This window comes from Micropterus salmoides, unplaced genomic scaffold, assembly GCF_014851395.1.
Source record: "Micropterus salmoides isolate LMB-PRFRI ecotype aquatic unplaced genomic scaffold, ASM1485139v1 Ms_hic_scaffold_15, whole genome shotgun sequence".
In the NCBI taxonomy this organism is placed as follows: Eukaryota; Metazoa; Chordata; class Actinopteri; order Centrarchiformes; family Centrarchidae; genus Micropterus; species Micropterus salmoides.
The window spans coordinates 12,187,971-12,203,123 of NW_024040596.1; the positions used below are offsets into that span (position 1 = coordinate 12,187,971).

Below are 15,153 nucleotides of genomic sequence, written 5' to 3' on the forward strand. Positions count from 1 at the left end.
CAAAGAAACGAAAATGACGGCCATAATGTCGTAAATTGGCACATTTTTATTTCTGAGGTTGGTGTGGGTGAAGGTGGGCTTCATTTAGTTGAACTGGAGCGGGAGGCAACGTCATGTGAGCCATGACTGCCTCAGCCACTCAATGAAGTTGCAGACCTAATCTATTTTGCATGGGAGCCATAATTAATGCATGCAGCAGCAGGCCAAAACATGCATTTCTTGGCAGTCTTGCTATGTCAGGGAACAGTGAGTGAACTTTGAAAGAGCTGTCACGTATAAAAATGTGTACAAGTACAGTCAGAAGTAAAAGTCTTGGGACAGCAGCAGAGTGAAAAGGTTTGTCGCTACTGGTGAAAGTGAGTCAGCGTTTAACACCTTGCATGTATAAAATGTGCTAAGTGCGGCCCTTTGAGAAAAGTACTGGGATAGTGAAGAGACGTGTCATTTCTTCTGCATATGGAAAACATTTCAGTACCTTTGCCACTAACTATATTCTTGTAACAAACTTGTAACACAAGAATAAAATGTACACAGTCAGTCTTGTGTATCAAACGCTTTTAGAATGCAACAGGTAAGACACCAAAGACAGTTATTGTTGTTTGGTGTATATCTGTAAAAGAGTGACATGTGACTTCTCCCAAGAGCCCTTCCAAGAGTCATCCAGCTGACATTCACTGGGCTGGGCTGGGAGATGGGATGGTATGGGACAGGACCGAGCAGGATAGGACTGAATTAGACTGGATTGGTTAGGTTAAGATAGGATATGATACAATGGAAAAAAGATAGGATGAAAGGACAAGATAAGATGGTAAAAGATAGGATAGGATATACTGATATAAAGGTCAAAAAATAATAATGCGAAGTAGTCCGCATGTGAATCCAGTCACTATGGATTCATTAGGTGGGTTCAAGTCTGGCTCATTACTTTAGTCATCTTATCCCCTCTGTCTTTCTCATCTTTCTTATATCTCCCTGATGTATAATACTAAAACTTTCAACTCTCACTCTACAAACCTTTTCTGTGACTTTTCATCATTTCATTAATTTATTTAAAGATTTTTTGAAAATAAAGGCCATCGATGCAGCGAAGACCCTTTTTTACCAACTGAAAGCTTAGAAATGTCTCTCTTTTGATGAAACGGGAAAAACAAGCACTCGATCGATGTAATGAAAAAGAAGATGCATTCTACCATTGCTTTGAGAGGTGACTAATAAACGAGCATCCCAAAAGGATTCAGTTTTTCAGCAATGAAAGACTGTACCAGTTTATCCAGAAATAAAAGTTGTGATTTCTCAGTAACCCAGGGAGACCACTCAACTAACCAATGTGAGTACTTTACAGCCCTCTGGCAAGTTTGAATATTTAATCAGCCAGTTGCAGATTTCAATATTTGATTAGCCTGTTACAGGTAGGTAAGATGTGAAACCTTGTTATTTTAATGTGTAAGGAAGAGTCCCCCTGTGTCGTTTAATCTTACATTGTTCAATATTGTTGTAGCAGCCTGTAGGCTTACCATGCAAACTTTTCCTTGGTAAGGTACAGACCTAAATATTTAACAAACACTGATTAATAAAGTAGTTTTTTCACAACAGGCGATTTATTGGCTCCTGTGAGTATTTAATGAGTCAGCAAACAATCTGAATAGATTAATAGCTTGTTTCATACATATGTGCAACACTGAATATTCAAGTCATGGGAAGGAAACACATGCAGGTAATTGTCAAAGCACCACCATGAAATGAAAGCTCCTCATATGTTTTGTGCAACTGCTGCTGTGCAGTTTATTCCTCCTGAAGCACATGCATACTCACACACACACACACACACACACTGATGCTTTTCTTGTGTACGTCAGCAAGAGCGATGAACTAGATCTTGCTTCAGTGCAAGTGACAAGCACACATGAACACAAGCACACACACACACACACACACAGGTGCAACAGTCTACCTTGTTGTATCATGACCTTACATCATTTTGATATCTCACTCTTACTGTAAGCCCTAACATGGGCGATGGACTGGAACGTCCATGACTCTATTTTACACACATCTCAACAGTCGAGTTAGGAGCTTAGGTGTGAGCACTGGACTGAAACTTCCCATACATATGATACAAACACACACACACACACACATACTTATAACTGTCTGAGTAGTGTGTATGACTGCAGTTATAGGATGTTGGTTCAGGTGACATCTAGAGGGATTTACAGTAGTTATATAAAATTATCTTATGTTGAAAATCTAATTAATTATTATATATCATATTAACCTTGATCTACCTTGATCTTTGTGGACATCATCACGGATTCTCCCTCCATTCATGTGACAAACAACACACACACACACACATACTCAGAGCACCACCTCTGCTCTCATTCTCAAGCAATGGACTGGAACTAACATACACATTCCCGCGGCTGTCACACGCACACACACACACACACACACGCAGGGGGAGAGAGTCAAAGAGGACACGTGCACACATGCATGCACACAACCTTGCTGCTGTTTGTTGAAGGCACACAAACTATGATCTCTGACTCATACAAACACACACTTTCTCCCTATAGAAATGAATCACTTGGAATCTATACAACCAGCCAGACACACACACACACACACACACACACACACACACAAACTATACTGTACTACCTTAGTGTTATCATCATTCACACCAACACAAGCTCCAGTCAAGAACCATCTGCAGCCAGTGTCTCCCCCGCCCTTGTGAACAGAGTTCGATGACCAAAGTCCTGATGGCTAGAAGCCACATTACAAATACTGTATTTCTGACAATAAATGACAGTCCTGTCACGTCATACATAAAAACATGCCCACAATGACACCTAAATATGCAACCAAGGGCTGAAACGCAAACAAAATGCATATAACTAGCTGAACACATTGGATTTCAGCATGTCAGATGATTGATTTAGCACCCCACATCTACCAGAAAGGTATATAAACAAACTCAATATTGTTAGTCTATCTCAGTGTCCCTTCACCTTACCTTGCTTTTCTTTCTTTCAGAAATAATCCCACTGAATGCCCAGAAGTGAAATACTTTGATATTTACAACTATTTGATCAAATCACCAGGTAAGATAATCATTTAACCTAACAAAGATCAAAACCAGGCCTTGTATAGCTTCTCTCCTCTACAGTTTGAAAAGAAATGCATACTATCGGGATCCCACTGTTTTCCCATTCTTCTTGCTAATGCCTCCCATCTTATTGCCTGTATCTACTTTTGTCTTCTTAAAGGCTCAGTTTTTTTTTTGTTTGGCAGCTTATAAAAACTTAGTTCTGGGTTCTTTACCCTGTTGTTAGCGTATCCCACCGCAAAGCAGCTTTTAGGCATTCTTCTGTTGGAGGAGACAAGGAGGCACCTTCATGCAATACAAAGACAGTGGATAGTGATGAATTGTTTTCTCCTCCGGTGTGGGCGGTATATAATTGTGCGCGGTCTCTATATCAGATATGAAATTAGATACACAACACAAATATTTTAACAAAGTAGGGCAACCTTGTACCCTGTTTTCTCTTGGGTAGATCTGCAGAACTTCTAAATTGCAGGTTAATAAACATACTTAGGTCTGCTGTTAATGGGTTATTTTTTAGACGTGCTGACGTTGCTGACGTACTCCGGTAAGCGTGTCGACTCATTTCCGTTTCCGGTGCTTGTGTGTTGGTAGCGTGTTGTGCTGCTCTCGCTAAATACCAGTTACATTTGTTAGATTACAGCGGCCAACTGTACGCTATGTAAAATTACTTATTCTTACGGTAATTTTGCCTAAGCACTCACATTTCTTTCCATCTTTTAGTGACTGCTGTTCAATCTCATAGTTGTTCAAAAGTTTTTGTAGCTGACACTACAGTACTTTAGCTTAGGCGTTAGCGACATTAGCTCAGCAGCTAGCGATGGCTTCTCCTTCTACCTCTCTCGCTCCTACTTTCTCCTGCTCGGTGTGTCAGATGTTCAATTACTCCTCTGCCTCCTGTAGCAGTAATGGTACGTGTAATAAGTGTAGTTTATTTTTAGACATGGAGGCAAGGCTCAGTGATTTAGAAGTCCGGCTCCGCACCTTGGTAGATCAGTCTTTAGCTACTGTAGCTAGCCAGTCCCTGGTAGTCAGTGCGGAACAGCCTGAGTTAGCCTCTGGTAGCCGTCCCCCAGCATCTCCTGTGCAGCCAGGAAGAGGTGGCTGGGTGACTGTCCGAAGGAGGAATAGTCGTAAGCGTTCAAAGCCCACGGGGCACCATCAACCTGTTCACGTCTCTAACAGATTTTCCACACTCAGCGACATACCCGCTGAGAAACCAACTCTGATCATTGGCAGCTCCATTTTGAGAAATGTGAAGTTAGCAAAGCCAGCGGCCATAGTTAAGTGCATCCCTGGGGCAAGAGCAGGCGACATTGCGACCCTCCCAGTCATATTAATACTCACATTCCTCGAGGCACAGGCCAAGGAGGTGGAGTTGCAGCTATCTTCGACTCTAGCCTACTAATCAGCTCTAAACCTAAACTAAATTATAACTAATTTGAAAGCCTTGTTCTTAGTCTTTCGCACCCAAGTTGGAAACCACTGCAACCAATTCTTTTCGTTATAGTGTACCGAGCACCTGGTCCGTACTCTGAATTCTTATCTGAATTTGCAGAGTTTTTGTCAACTTTAGTCCTTAAAACGGACAAAGTTATTATTGTAGGGGATTTTAATATTCATGTGGACGTTGAGAATGACAGCTTCAGTACTGCGTTTATCTCTCTGTTAGATTCCATTGACTTCTCTCAGAGTGTTCATGAACCGACTCACTGTTTTAACGACACCCTCGACTTTGTTTTGGAATACGGTATTGAAATTGAACATTTAATAGTGTTCCCACAGAATCCCTCTTTGTCAGATCACTGTTTGATAACTTTTGAGTTTGTATTGCTGAACTACACGCCACTGGGCAAAAATTTCTATACAAGATGTCTGTCTGATAGTGCTGTAGCTAAATTTAAGGATGCGATTCCATCAGCTCTAAATTCATTATCAAGTCACAAAGTAACGGAGGACTCTTATGCTAATTTCAGTCCCTCCCAAATCGATCATCTTGTTGATAGTGCTGCAGGCTCGCTGCGAATGACACTCGACTCTGTAGCTCCTCTAAAAATGAAAATACTAAAACAAAGACGGTTAGCTCCATGGTATAATACTGAAACTCGCAAATTAAAGCAAATATCACGGAAACTTGAGAGGAATTGGCAATTGGAATTCTCGTTTAATTTGGCAAGATAGTCTTAAAACTTATAGGAAGGTCCTCCGTAATGCCAGAGTAGCGTACTACTCGTCATTAATAGAGGAAAATAGGAACAACCCCAGGTTTCTTTTCAGCACTGTAGCCAGGCTGACAGAGAGTCACAGCTCTATTGAGCCAAGTATTCCCATAGCTCTCAGTAGTTACGACTTCATGAGCTTCTTTAATGATAAGATTCTAACTATTAGAAACAAAATCAACCAAGACCTGCCCTCAACTGGCACAGACTTATCTCTAAACTCAGGAACCTTAGAAACAGCTGTAGAACCAGATATATGTTTAGACTGTTTTGATTCCCTCAATCTTTACCAACTAACTTCAATAATTTCTTCATCTAAACCATCAACCTGCCTCTTAGACCCCATCCCGACTAGGTTGCTTAAAGAAGTTTTACCCTTAGTCAGCACTTCTATACTAGATATGATCAATCTATCTTTATCAACAGGCTATGTACCGCAGTACTTTAAAGTAGCTGTAATTAAACCTCTTCTGAAAAAGCCCAAACCTATATCTAACCTTCCATTTCTCTCTAAGATCCTGGAGAAAGCAGTTGCTAAACAGCTGTGTGACTTTCTACAGAGCAATAGTTTATTTGAGGATTTTCAGTCAGGATTTAGACTTCATCATAGCACACAGACAGCACTGGTGAAAATTACTAACAACCTCCTTATTGCATCAGACAAAGGACTTGTCTCTGTACTGGTTTTATTAGATCTTAGTGCTGCATTTGATACCATTGACCATCAGATCCTATTGCAGAGACTGGAACATTTCATTGGCATTAAAGGAACCGCTCTAAGATGGTTTAAGTCCTATTTATCAGATCGATTTCAATTTGTACATGTTAACGATGAGTCCTCCATGCACGCCAAAGTTAGTCACGGAGTACCTCAAGGATCTGTCCTCGGACCAATCCTCTTCACTTAATGCTTCCCATAGGCAATATTATCAGGAAATATTCCATAAACTTTCATTGTTATGCAGATGATACTCAGTTATATCTATTGATCAAGCCAGATGAAACTCATCAGTTAGCTAAACTTCAAATGTGCCTTCAGGATGTTAAAACCTGGAGACCTGTAATTTTCTAATGCTAAACTCAGATAAAACTGAAGTTTTTGTTCTGGGGCCTAAGCACCTCCGTGACGCATTATCTAAAGATATAGTTTCCCTTGATGGCATCGCCCTGGCCTCCAGCACCACTGTGAGGAATCTTGGAGTTATCTTTGATCAGGACATGTCGTTTAAGTCGCACATTAAGCAAATTTCAAGGACCGCCTTTTTTCACCTACATAATATTGCGAAAATCAGGAATATCCTAAAAATGATGCAGAAAAACTAGTCCACGCATTTGTTTCTTCTAGGCCAGATTACTGCAATTCCTTATTATCAGGCTGCTCGAAAAAGTCCATTAAGACTCTTCAGCTGATCCAGAATGCTGCAGCACGTGTTCTGACAGGAACCAGGAAGAGTCTTAGCTTCTTTGCATTGGCTTCCAGTAAAATCCAGAATAGAATTTAAAATAATTCTTCTTACCTACAAAGCTCTTAATGGTCAGGCACCATCTTATCTTAAAGAGCTCATAGTACCTTATTACCCCACCAGAGCACCGCGCTCCCAGAATGCAGGGTTACTTGTGGTTCCTAGAGTCTCCAAAAGTAGACTAGGAGCCAGAGCGTTCAGCTATCAAGCTCCTCTCCTGTGGAACCAGGTTCCAGTTTGGGTTCAGGAGGCAGACACCATCTCCACATTTAAGAGTAGGCTTAAGACTTTCCTCTTTGATAAAGCTTATAGTTAGGGCTGGCTCAGGTGAGTCCTGAACCATCCCTTAGTTATGCTGCTATAGGCCTAGACTGCCGGGGGACTTCCCATGATGCACGGAGCTCCTCTCTCTTCTACTTTCTCTCCCTCTGTATGCAACCTCATCCCATTATTGCATGTTACTAACACAACTTCTCCCCTTTCCGGTAGTCTTGTGCTTTCTCGTCCCTCTCCTCTCTCCTCCTATCACTTCCTGCAGGTGTTTCTGGCTCTGGAGCTGTGGAGTCTGGATCTGTGGCTGCGGGTCACCTGCTGCCCCCGTGTTCCTGCTCGACACCCTCTGCTACAATAACTATTGTTACTAGTCCTATTGTTATTATTGTTATTATAATCATTAAAATTACAATTATTATCATTAACACTACTATGCATATCTATACCATTTTTCATTTAGTCATTTAGTCTATAGCAACATCACCTTTACTGTCTGTACCTCTGTGTATGTATATTGTGTAGGCTGCCTCCCTCCCCTCTCTCTCCTTCCATCCCTCTCTTTTTCTCTCTGTTCCTCTCCTGCCCTCTCTCTCTCTCTCTCTCTCTCTCTCTCTCTCTTCTCTCCCCTTCACCCCCAACCGGTCGAGGCAGATGGCCGCCCACCCTGAGCCATGGTTCTGCTTGAGGTTTCTGCCTCTTAAAAGGAAGTTTTTCCTTGCCTCTGTCGCCTAGTGCTTGCTCTTGGTGGGAATTGTTGGGCTTCTGTAAATAACAGAGTATGGTCTAGACCTGCTCTTTTATGACTCTGTGAGATAACTGTTGTTGTGATTTGGCGCTATATAAATAAAATTGAACTGAATTTAATTGAATTATTTTTGGTCATGTTCTCTGAGTCTTGTTTAAAATAAAGGTCAGATGGGGAACCTTTCTTAAGGAGAAACACTACTGTCTGGTGTCTTAGACCAATAGAACATCAGCTGTCCTAAATGACCAATGCACTAGTTGAAAATCTAATTCAAGTCTACCTGTAAATACAAACAAATTGCCTGATGGGCAGTTTTATGGAAACACGCAGTCTGATCCACATATACTGTAGGTGTGCAATACCACAATCACGTTTAACTTTGTTTTCAAATGTTGTATGTCAACTGTTGTACAACATTTGACCTTCCAAATATGAATTGTCATTTGCATATTAACAGTAAATTTGGACATTACGACTTTCTTCCTAACATTAAAATTTAATTTAGAATTTAGAATGCAAAATGAAAAGAATACTTTGAAATTGCATTTTCCCTTTTCAGTTTGCATGAATATTTTAAATGGGTTAACTTCACTCATCCATAAATTAAGATTTATAGTTGCTCCTTCCCAGTGCCCTCATGAAATATTCATGCATGCACGCAACATGTGTGTCTTCAGTCATGCAGATGTACATGCTCACATTCTATTGTTGCCGCAGACTCTCGTGCTTTCATACAATTTTGGTTCGTCAAGGACAGTGACACACACACTTGAGCTGAAATGTGCACACACAGTTTTGACAGTACAATGAACCGACAAGTACAGTCAAAGTCACAACCTTTACTTGTACTCCTCTGACCAGTACATGGACCCTCACAGTTACAGACACAGCTCACTTGGTTTCTGTGGGCAGCACTCCAAATCCTCCTCAGTAAAATTAGGCATCTTATTTCCTCTTTTGTTCTCAGTTTTCCCTCTCCTTTCTCTCCCCTCTCGTCAGCTTTTATCTCGTCGAGCCTCTCATTTCCCTCAAATCCTCTTTTCTCCTTTTCTCTTCGCTGTCTCTGTTGTCTTCGTTAGCCTGTCTCACATTGTAGTGAAACAAGTTCCACTCTGATCCAAAACTCCACCACAGGCTGAATTCATCGGCTTATCCAGTGTGTGTGTGCTTGTGTGTGTGTATATGAGCGCAGTGTGAAGCGATGTTGTGAGAGAAGTGTGTTGTGAAAATGGAAAGCAAGAGGGAGTGAGAGGAAATTTGTGTACGTGACCTCCTTTCCTGGCTGCCTGACAGAGCGGGTAGAGTGCTTGGACTGGGTGGTCGTTGCAAAACACTCTGCCATCCATCGACCGTCAGCCATTGATCTGCAAATTCTAATGACTCACTAGCTGCTCAGTATGCAACTTACATACATATGCATGCAAACGTGACTGCTGTGTGTAAACAAGCGCACATGCAGACGCTGACAAGAAGGGCTGTAATTACTGATTAATGTAATTACAGTCCACAAATTAAATGAGTATGATTGAGCCAGAATACTTAAACAGTTACTCTTTCAGGGGCTGCAGTTGATGCAGATTACTAACCTTAACCCACGCATGGTAATTAAGAAAGCAATATTGGAATCTAAAAGCGGAATTAAAATACTGGCTCTGCATTTCTAATTAAGACATTTGTTGCTGTTGTTTCATGTCTTAAGGGACTGTATGAAAGTTTTTACAGGGGAGGAGGGGTCAGAATAGAAGAAGGATAAAGGGAGTGAAGTTCTTTACACTATTCCTCATCCCCCATGGCCGTAGCCAGCTATACTTTCAACAAGGTGTTGGAAACTTTCCTCAGAGACTTTGGTCCATATTGACTTGATAGCATCACACAGTTGCTTTAGATTTGTCGGCTGCATATCCAAAATGTGAATCTCCCGTTCCACATCCCAAAGGTGCTCTATTGGATTGACTATTGACTATTGCCACTGGAGCACAGTGAACTCATTGTCATGTTCAAGAAACCAGTTTGAGATGATGTGAGCGTTGTGACATGGTGCATTATCCTGCGGGAAGTAGCCATCAGAAAATGGGTACGCTGTGTTCATACAGGGATGAACTCAGGTAGGCTGTCGCGTTTAAACAATGCTCAGTTGGTACAAAGGGGCTCAAACCATTACACCACCACCACCAGCATGAACAGATGATACAAGGCAGGATGGATCCATGCTTTCAGGTTTTTTACGTCAAATTCTGACCCTACTATGTCGTGGCTGAAATCGAGACTCCAATCTTCTGTTGTCCAATTTCGGTAAACTTGTGCGAATTGTTGCCTCAATTTCCTCTTCTTTGCTGACAGGAGTGGCACCCGGTGTGTGCTTCTTCTGCTGTAGCCCATCTGCTTCATAGTTCGACTTGTTGTCCATTCAGAGAGGTATTCTGCATACACTGGTTGTAACGAGTGGTTATGTGAGTTACTGTTGCCTTTCTGACATCTCAAATCCGTGTGCCCATTCTCCTCTGACCTCTGACATCAACAAGGCATTTTCGTCCACACAACTGCTACTCACTGGATATTTTCTTGGTTTCGGACTGTTCTCTGTAAACCCTAGAGATGGTTGTGCGTGAAAATCCCAGTAGATCATCAGTTTCTGAAATACTCAGACCAGCCCGTCTGGCATCAACAAACATGCCACACTCAAAGTCACTTAAATTCCCTTTCTTCCCCATTCTGATGCTCAGTTCGAACAAGTTGTCTTGAGCATGTCCACATGGTTAAATGCATTTAGTTGCTGCCATGTGATTGGCTGATTAGCTATTGTGTTAACAAGAAATTGGCAAAGGTTGGCCTTATCTGCTGGCACAACTTGTGATGTGACATACATGTTACGAGTTGGGCATGTACAGTACAGTCCTGTCATTTTATTCACTCTGTGGCCGAGGGGGCTGTAACCTACATACACGCAACACACACAATCAGTCAACAGGATTACATGTATTGGCATTACGTAATCAGGATACAAAAAAAATGAACTATTCCCTTACAGTACAGAAAAAATAGACATCAGATTACAGGCATTTAGTAAAATCAAGGATTACTCATGGGGATTACTTTAAAGGAGACCTATTCTACTGCATTTCCAGCCCTATATTGTAGTTTTGTGACTCCTTTAAGGTAGCTTTGCATGATTCAAAGTTAAAACAAAAAACATTTCTATCTTATACTGGCACTTCACGCAGGCCCTCATTTCAGCCTCTGTCTGAAACAAGCTGATGATCCTCCTGTCTCTTTGAGACCCCCCATCTCCCCCCAAATCCCACTGTCTTCTGATTGGACATTAGAATGTGTTTACCAGGCTGCCGCAGGTACCTGCATGTTCCTTTGTGGCGTGGCCAGCATTCTCTACCTGGAACAAATGACCATATATGGAAATCCGGCTTGGACTGACATCATACCGAGCCGTTGGTAGAAAAAACAGTTTAAAACAGAGCATTCAGAACAGGGGGATATCTGAGGTTTTGGTTCACAGGGATTTCTTTTAAATACTTTTACCTTATTATTTGACACTTTTGTCATGTTTAACATGAACATCTGACATTGTAACACTATAGAAATGCCAGAAAATATGAAAAAGCCTAATAGGTCCCCTTTAAGCACAAAGTTTCCATAAAACAGACAACGCAGTGCTATTTGCTTCCATATATGTTTGTTATAAACAGTATATGGTGTACAGTATGTGCATGTTTCTGAAAAAACACAAAGCTAGGAAGGGACGTGTCGCAGGTATTGATTGGCATTTCCATTGGCTTAAAAAAACAACCACAGATACAGGCAGATAGGCTACAGTTAGCGGTTTAGCACAAAGTAAAGCTATCCATCAAGAAGCTCTGTGTAAGTCATCTCAATACTGGATTCCCTGTTTGTCTCTGTTGTGTTCGGTCCTGTTCATGCCGTATTCACTGGGAGGTTTCGTTGGTACCCCCGCCCCTGTATTGAAAACCTCCCGTGCTTATGTGTAAACACCCTTATACAGTCTATGGTAAACACTAACACTCCCCCTGTGCTCCGATCTCCCAGTACGGGCAGAGTAAACTATTATGAGCAGTGGTTGCACAGCTAACTGAGCTAAAAACAGAGTTTGGTTGTTAGCTGTTAACTAACTTCACCAACGGGTAAAGTTATCTGTCCATCAGGAAACAGAGCAGCCGGGGGAAATCAGAGAGAATACTAGAAAATATTATCTCCCTATTTCTAATATTTCTCCATCAAATATGATCCACTTTCACAATCAGTGAAAAAAGTTGTGTTTTTGTACAGTTATCAGTGAGGGCTCGGTCCTAGCAATCAGCAGCATCATGTTGAGAATCTTTTCATTTGACACTAAATTAATACAACCAGCGGAGAATGAGTCATCAACATTTTAAAATGGTTTTCCAAATTGACAAACTCTTAAATATCATGAAGAATACCAACAAAACAAAGTTTTTTTGTCATTGATGGGCCAGATACTGCCATAGTAGTGACATAGTCCATCCATCCATCCATCGTCAACCGCTTATCCTGCGTACAGGGTCGCGGGGTGGTGACATAGTGCAAAGCATAAACATTTAAACATGGATTTTGATTTCATGGCAATGGAAGATTTTGTTATTGTATGTTTCTCTAAAAATACACTAAGCAGAAAATGCATCATTAATACTCTCTTGTCTTCATTTGCCTATTTGGCATTGAAGTAATCCAAAAGTAACTAAAAGTAATTAGGTTACATTACTTTTATTTTGTGGTACTTGGATACTTGATAGTAATTTGTAATCGTACCGGATTACATTTTTAACGAAATCCTCACCATGTCAGTCAACACTGGTTTCGGTGATACCTCTCAAAGGAAGACTGGTCAGTGCCATCAATGATAGGCCTGGCTATAGTCTTCCATCTGTATTCCAACTGACCTTAACCTGTATGATTTTAAAATGTCTGCAACCATTCAGGACTTTCTGCTTTGACATTTTCTGTGACAAAAACATTCACATTGGGAAATTGAATAAACAATTATCCTACCTTGCTGCAGTCACGCTGTCTGCTGTCTCCAAAAGAGCCCTAGTGTGAGGTTCGTGGTCAAGGTCAAGGTCAAAGTTTATTTATATAGCACGTTTACAAACAGTCACTACTGCCCCAAAGTGCTGTACAGATACAGAGAACAGCAATAAAACCCTTCTAAAACAGAATATGCCAAAAAAAACAGACAACAGATAAAAAACTATACTTAAAGCAATAACAACAATAAAATATCGGCTCAGCATGTATGAGCAGCCAGTGCAAAAAGATGTGTTTTTAAAGTGATTTAAAGCTCTCAATAGAGGTAGCTGCTCTAATGTTGAGAGGAAGAGAGTTCCAAAGCTTAGGACCTGCTACTGAAAAAGCTCTATCGCCTCTGGTTTTCAGTCTGGACCTTGGAAAGTCTAAAAGCAGCTGGTCAGTGGACCTGAGTGCTCTGACTGGAGTGTGCAAAATCAGCATATCAGATAAATATGATGGTGCCAGCCCATTAAGAGATTTAAAAACAAACAATAAGATCTTAAAATGGATTCTAAAAATGACAGGCAGCCAGTGGAGAGACGACAGTACAGGGGTGATGTGGTCACTGCGCCTTTTCCCGCATTCACTGACATCCAGTCATTTACTTCATGTAGACATTTTCTCAGCGCTTCAACTGAGTTTGTTTTAGTATTCAAAGGTAGGTAAATTTGGACGTCATCTGCGAAACAGTGAAAGGAAATGTTGTATTTTTGGAAGATGTGGTGATAAAGGATTGCATCAGGCATATAGACTGTGTTCAAAATAAATATGTTCACGTGTATGAGCGATAAGTCAGTCTCTTCTCATTGTGGATGAAATGTATAGACCAAGACACAGTTAGATATCTGCGTGTCGGTGATTATTACCAGGTGTTTCAGTGATACCTCATTTATCACTATAATTCATTGATCAATAAATTTTATTTTATTGCAAATAAGATTTACATTTACAGTAGTTTATGTGTTATTTTAAAGTTATGTATTGGCATATATTTAATTAAAAAACATCAGGCCTATGTATCTTTTCAACAACTTTATACGACTTCCTTGAATCTGTAGAACGTGTTAGTTACTTATTGTTTTGCAATGAAACAAGCTTGAATCAAATGTAATTTTCAAATTTGCAGCACCTCTTTCTTCCCTTGTATTAAACATGCCATTTTGGTTGGTGTACAACCACCAAATTTTAAATGAATTAATTCCACCCATGCCTGGCTACCCCACACCCAACAGAATTTTAAAAAATATAGGCAGTAGGCTACAAAAGATTTACATTTACATTTACTCATTTGGCAGACGCTTTTATCCAAAGCGACTTACATTTGAGGAACAACATACAAGCATCAACAGAGCATCAACTACAGATCTATAACTGACAATACATACTAGTAAGAGCAGCAATAAATACTAGTAAGAGCTCACGGTACATATCACATCAATGGGGTAGATACCTAGGGAAGGAAGTAAGAGTTAACAAAAAGTGCAATCAAAACAAAAAGTGCAATCAATACAAGATCATTGTAGGGGATAGAAGAAGAAGAGCACAGGAAGTGCATGTTAGAGGTTAGGAGTTAGAGGTGTTATAAGACGAAGTGTTCTCGGAAGAGATGAGTTTTCAAGAGCTTCTTGAAGTTAGAAAGGGACGCCCCTGCTCTGATGGCATGTGGTAGCTCGTTCCACCATCGTGGTGTCACAGATGAGAATAGCCGGGACTGGGATTGCTTTGTGTGAAGAAAAGATAAGGTAAACAGTGTTCCTGGCTCCAAAAATTTTGTCCCCATCATTTTATGAAAGCATTTGTAAGAACATTTTCTGATAACCAACCCTGAGAAAGGATTATTTGCACTAAAAGAAAACAGGCAATGCAAATATAGAAGAAATAACTATGATAAAAGAGTAACTTAAGATAAAAAAACAAGCTACTAATTATTGCATTATATTCAATTATATTTTTACATTTTGAATTGTCACCTGCCACATGAATTTTGTGTTTCCCTTTAAAGCCTATAAATAAAGACATTTATTTCCACCAAAAATTGGTGCAGAAAATTTCTCCAGAATGCAGGAAATTAAGTGTTTAATGCTCCAAATTTTCTGGGGGAGGACCCACAGACCACCACTCATATATCTTAGCATTGAATATTTCTTTAAAATAGTGTTAAAGTATCTTCTAATCGTGTTCTTGTGACCCCTATATTGTGCATCGTCACATCTTGTGAGCTAAGTGTATAGTCATACCCCTAAACTGAGCCCTTATGTCCCCACTACTTTTCAACACAAAGTGACG

General features: G+C 40.5%; 1 long non-coding RNA gene across 1 annotated transcript; it reads left to right on the top strand.

The window, feature by feature from the left end:
* The first annotated feature begins 2,849 nt into the window (after positions 1-2,849).
* LOC119904517 lies at positions 2,850-3,898 on the top strand. Its single transcript, XR_005444715.1, has 3 exons — positions 2,850-2,966; positions 3,040-3,107; positions 3,273-3,898. It is a non-coding gene; the product is annotated as an uncharacterized LOC119904517 (long non-coding RNA).
* The last annotated feature ends 11,255 nt before the right edge of the window (positions 3,899-15,153 follow it).